The following is a 5676-nucleotide window of genomic DNA, read 5'->3' as shown; positions in this document are numbered from 1 at the left end:
ACTCACTAATGGAGGTGCTGCCACTAAATTGTGCTTGTTTCCTCCCTGCAGGTTTGGGACCATCCTCGAAGCCTTAAATTTAAGCCAGGGCTGGGGAGCGTGCACTGTATGTTCGTGGCGCCACCTCCTGGTGACATGTGGTATTGAATCGCACACTAAAACCGTAGTTCTCAAGGTTTTTGTTCATAGGACCCCTTTACACCTCCAAATTATTGAAGATCCATAATGAGACTCAATATTTATAGTATTATAAATTGAAAACAAAAAATGTTAATATTTCTTTATGTATTAAAATAGCAATAATAAACGCATTATATATTAACATAAATAACGTATTTTTATGAAAAGTATCATTGTTTTCCAAACCAGAAAATTGGTGAGAATAATTGCCTTGTTTTAAATTGTTGTATATCTAGTATAGAACTTAATAAAAGACATCTAGATTCTCACATCCACTTCTACATTCAATCTATTTCAAGACATTGCTCTGGTTGAAGTACATGAAGAAATCCACCCTCACAGACACATAGGCTTTTCAAATAATCGTGTATATTCTTCTCTGATGCTACATTGAAATTTGACAAGTGACAGTTCTTAAAGTTTAGTTGCTCTGTGAAATCTGAAAACACATCAGTGAACTTCTCCTTCTCTGTTACATTAAAACCTGTTGGTCTCTATTGCACTTTGAATGGATCTTTATCCGTGCATGGCTTTGTAACATTATCCCTTGACCATTTGGAAAGCACTGGCTGCTGAGTTATGTAGACCTCCCAGGTTTTAACATATTCCATTACATCCTACAATAGGAAGAAATGTATTTAGTAATTTCACCACCAATGTCATCAGAAAAGTCTTTAGTGCCCACTTTGGCAGCACATATACTAAAACTGGAACGACACAGATAAGGTTAGCATGGCCCCTGTGCAAGGATGACACGCAAATTCGTGAAGCGTTCTATATTTTTCTGCCACTCTCAACTCCCCAGACACTGTTCTACACTACTTATCAAGTTCCACTGTACATCACGGTTACTCAGTCCTCATGTTTACATAATGTATAGTACGTACCTCCCCTCTTAGATTATAAACTTCTCAAAAACAATGACCTTACTCATTTCTTCTTCTCCTCACAGCAAACTAAAAATGTCTATTCAATGTATTTAGAAAGGGCTTACAATTCTTTAAATTACTGTTATCAACATTCATCCAATAAAAGACTAGAACATCAAAAAAAGAAAGAAAGTCTTTAAGTTGAGAAAATGTCAAGCCCACTGTGGTGGACACACGTTTCCCAAAATTTAAATTTTTGCTTTGAAGTTCAAATTCTGTCATTGGCAACAATTACCAAGTGGTTTTCCTTGCAATGACAGATTTATTTTGTGCATTTTTGGGGGGGGGGGTACAAGGGCCTCTCACTGTTGTGGCCTCTCCCGTTGAGGAGCACAGGCTACGGATGCACAGGCTCAGCGGCCATGGCTCACAGGCCTAGCCGCTCCGCGGCATGTGGGATCTTCCCGGACCGGGGCACGAACCTGTATCCCCTGCATCCGCAGGCGGACTCTCAACCACTGCGCCACCAGGGAAGCCCCTATTTTGTGCATTTTTGAGAAAATATCTGCCAATACCCAAATCTGAATAACCTTGCTTTATCTGTCAGTTGTTACTTAGAGTAAAAATGAGGTTTCATGAAAAAGTAACTAGTTCATCTCACAACTCAACCTTACAAGTGTTTTTCCTCTAGACAAACACAGTCTGCCATGCAGAAGTGCTTTGTGCCTACCTCTCCTTTCATCGTGCAGAAAACTTTAAAGACATTTATTTAAGAGTAAATAATAAAATTAATAGTTTCTGCTTCTTCGAGGTCATTCTTCAGTGAAACTGGCATTTTTAAACCTGATCAAGACATTTAAAGGTGAATCCCTGACACTCTTTATTGTTCTATCCTTTAGAGTTTGGTGTAAGAACAGAAGCCACCCTGCATATTTTAGGCAGGAAGGGGTTTAATATAGGGTCTTAGGTGCTTACACAGTCACTGTGGATCCTAACGGAGCAGTTCTAGGCTGGACTTCCAGGATCTTGGTTGTCAGAACACTGTAGATCTGACCCACCAGAAGAACTACCTCCTCAGAGACCACCCCTGGAGTTCTCCCCAAATCAACAAGCCACTGGTGTTTCTACCCTGAGAACCTACGAGAAAGTATACTGGGGAGGTGCTGCAGAGCCCCCTGGCTTACCAGCAGAGTGTATGGGAAGACGGCCTTCACCGAGCTCCTAGGATCCGGATATCATGTGAGTCAATCCAATTTGCAGAACCTAATTTTCATCCCTTACCTCCAACAGCAAAGAAGCCTGGAAAATACAGTGTCCGTCTTTCTAACCTCTCAAACTTAGAAGAAAGGTGAAATGAAGATTGCATGAGGCAATTCTGTTTTGGACCTAGTCAACAGGAATTTGTTCACAAAGCCAGTGATAACAAATGGCAGATAGCTTACTTTCTCTGCAAGTGATGGGAAATCCTCCTAGATACGATATAGATTTCTCTTTTGCACTTTTACCCATTGATTGTGAGCAAACGTGCCAACTGCCTGCTGTGAGCCCAGACGGAATGGCAGGGGGTATGAGGGGTAGGTGGAGGGGTCAGAGGCAGAGAATCTGCCTTGTCCTTAACCAGAACCCAAGACCTTTCTGTGGGCATCCCTGGGAGGTCACAGTAGGGGTACTGTGGAATGTTCTAACACCTCTGTTAAAACACTCTCCTTAGAGTGCACTTAGTAATATTTCTTTTAAGCCAATAATTCTCAAAACTTGCTATTGTGTTTGAAATGTGGGTTAAAATACAGAGAGTCCTGAGCTGTATTGCCAGACTTTAATTCAGTTTGTTTAAGATAGAATCTAAATTTCTTTTTAATCTTTTTAAAAATATTTTGTCTTCCTCCCTTCTTTCCTCCCTCCCTCCCTTCCTTCCTCCCTCTTTCCTTCCTTGATTCCTTCATTAACAGTTTATCTCGGGAGATTTTGATGCAGTTTTTCTACTGATCACAGTGTGAGAAACAGTTTTGAGCCATCAGGTCCTGATCCTACCAATCCAGACCTGCCTATTTCAGGAGACAATTTCTGCAGGTGAAAGAAAGTCAGCTCTCACTTTGTGATCGGTTAGCTCTCCCCTGGGTAGAGGGACACAGCAAGGCTGAGCAATTGTGATTTCTTCCCTTGCTTTTACGTTAAAGAAGTCATTCCCCACCCAAATTCAGCTAAAATCCATCTACTAGTTTATCGAAAACTATTAATTTTTTCTTTTCTTTTGTTTCCATTTGTTCCTTTTTGCTGGATTTTATTTGAGCATATAATGTAAATCAAGGATCTACCTTTTCCCCCTATCCTATATCATCACTGATTTGTGATATTTCCTGTATCCTATTTTCAAAGTTGTTTTATTTTTTTTAATTTTAGGGTCTCTTTCAGGACTCATTATTTTGTTTGATATATTTTTTAGGTTTTTGACCAGTGCCACATGGCTTTAATTCTTGTAGCTCTCCAGTTTATTTTTATATTAGGAGAAACACTTTATTCTCCTTGTTCTTCCTCTTTAAAAACTTTCTGGCTATTTTCACCAATTACTTTTATTTTTCTTCCAGATGAACTTGAGGAATAAATCTGTATTGATTTTTCCTTCCCTTTATTTATTCTTTTAAACTGGCCAAATAGGCTTCTCACACTCTTCATTTATTTTTTCTTACCTTTCAGCAATCTTTCTTTCCTTCTCCCATACTTAGAATTAACCACTCATGACATACATAATAAACGGATTCCTTCTTTTGTCTTTAAGACTGTCTTCAATAGTCATATTTTCTCAAAAAGCAGTGACTTTCACGCCTCTCAACCACTCTAAATTTTTCTATCTTTTTGACCTTGAAATAAGGGCAATAAAAACAAACCTCAAGGGCTTCCCTGGTGGCGCAGTGGTTGAGAGTCCGCCTGCCGACGCAGAGGACACGGGTTCGTGCCCCGGTCCGGGAAGATCCCACATGCCCTGGAGTGGCTGGGCCCGTGAGCCATGGCCGCTGAGCCTGCGCGTCCGGAGCCTGTGCTCCGCAACGGGAGAGGCCACAACAGTGAGAGGCCCGCGTACCGCCAAAAAAAAAACAAAAACAAAAACACCTCAATCCTTAAAGTTTAAAAAAATCAATTTTTGAAAACTGTACTTATCTCTTCCTTATCCTCTAAAAACAAAGGTTATTCTTTTTACTTCAGTACAACGACAAATGCTAAAATTATCTTCATAACACCATTTAAATCATGCCTTTCTCTGCCTCATACTGACACAGCTTAAATATTCAAACACAGCTTTCTTTGCTGTAAGCACAAATTACCAGACTTTCCCCATCACTCTACAATCCATAAGTCACCAATCAGCTAAGCGAATTTTAAGAAAACACACGGAAAGTTGCCCAGATTGCCCTGGGCCATCAATACTGTCTATGCAGATACCTAAGTAATATACAGAGACGTCGTGGTGCACTTTGGAGTGTTTTTCCAGTTCCCACTGTCTACTCTGTTTATACCTGCAAAACTATAACCACCAGCACCACCTGCATAGCGGTAGATGTTTGGGTTCAGGTTTACCAATAAAGCCAAACTGAGCCAATGAGATAGTTTCTCTTGTAAGAATTTGGAACTGAAATGCAGAGATGTCACGAATCCCCATGGGAGATTTGATCATAGGGTGTGTAAATTCTGAAGCTCTGACATTTTCACCATTAGCCATGAACACTGCGAGTCAGAACAGAATGTCTGCAGAGAAATAATGATGAAGCAGACAGGCTGAGAACAGGGATAAGGGTGAGGGAGGAGAATTAGAGAAAGTGGAAGTTAGTTGGCTTGCCCTGAAATGATTCCAGCTCCTGGCCTGCACTTCCTGAAAGCCATGGATTTCATTTACTCTTGTATCTTGTACAGGTATTTTCTTTGTGAAATACTCCTTGGGAGTATTTCCTCCTCTTCAATTTTGAAAGAGTTTGAGAAGGACTGGCATTAATTCTTCTTTAAGTGTTTGGTAGAATCGAAACAGATGGCTCAGTGAAATCATCTGATCCTGAGCTTCTCTTTGTTGGGAAACTTTTTTAATTACTGATTCAATCTCCTTACTCATTATCAGTGTGTTCCAATTTTCTCTTTCATGAGTCAGCCTTGATAGGTTGTTTGTTTCTAGGAATCGACCCATTTCTTCCAGGTTGTCCAGTTTTGTGGCATATAATTATTCACGGTTGTCTCTTATGATTCTTTGCATTTCTGTGGTAGCAGTGGTAATGTCTCCACTTCCATTTATGATTTCATTTGTCTTCTCTATTTTTTCTTAGTCTAGTTAAAGGGTTGTCTTTTTCTATCTTTTCAAAAACCAGCTCTTAAAAAAAAAAAAAAAACCAGCTCTTAGTTTCATCAATCTCTTCTGTTTTTCTGGTCTCTAGTTCATTTATTTCTGCTCTGATGTTTGTTATTTTCTGCTTTCTGCTAACTTTGGGCTTAATTTGTTCTTATTTTTCTAGTTCCTTGAGATGTAAAGTTAGGTTGTTTGAGATCTTACTTTTTACTTTATTTATACATTTACTGCTGTAAATTCCCCTCTTAGAACCAATTTTTTAGCATCCCATAGGTTTGATATGTTCTGTTTCCTTTTACA

General features: G+C 39.5%; 1 non-coding gene across 1 annotated transcript; it reads left to right on the top strand.

The window, feature by feature from the left end:
* Positions 1 to 857: 857 nt before the first annotated feature.
* On the top strand, positions 858 to 964 carry LOC115803790 (U6 spliceosomal RNA). The gene has a single exon (XR_004024584.1). It is a non-coding gene; the product is annotated as a U6 spliceosomal RNA (small nuclear RNA).
* Positions 965 to 5676: the final 4712 nt, after the last annotated feature.

This window comes from Delphinapterus leucas, chromosome 15 (genome assembly GCF_059928025.1).
Source record: "Delphinapterus leucas isolate spDelLeu-1000000601 "Yukka" chromosome 15, BTC_Dleu_Yukka2, whole genome shotgun sequence".
NCBI classification, from domain to species: Eukaryota; Metazoa; Chordata; class Mammalia; order Artiodactyla; family Monodontidae; genus Delphinapterus; species Delphinapterus leucas.
The sequence above is the reverse complement of the archived record's forward strand: the minus strand, read 5'-3'. Positions and strand labels throughout refer to the sequence as shown.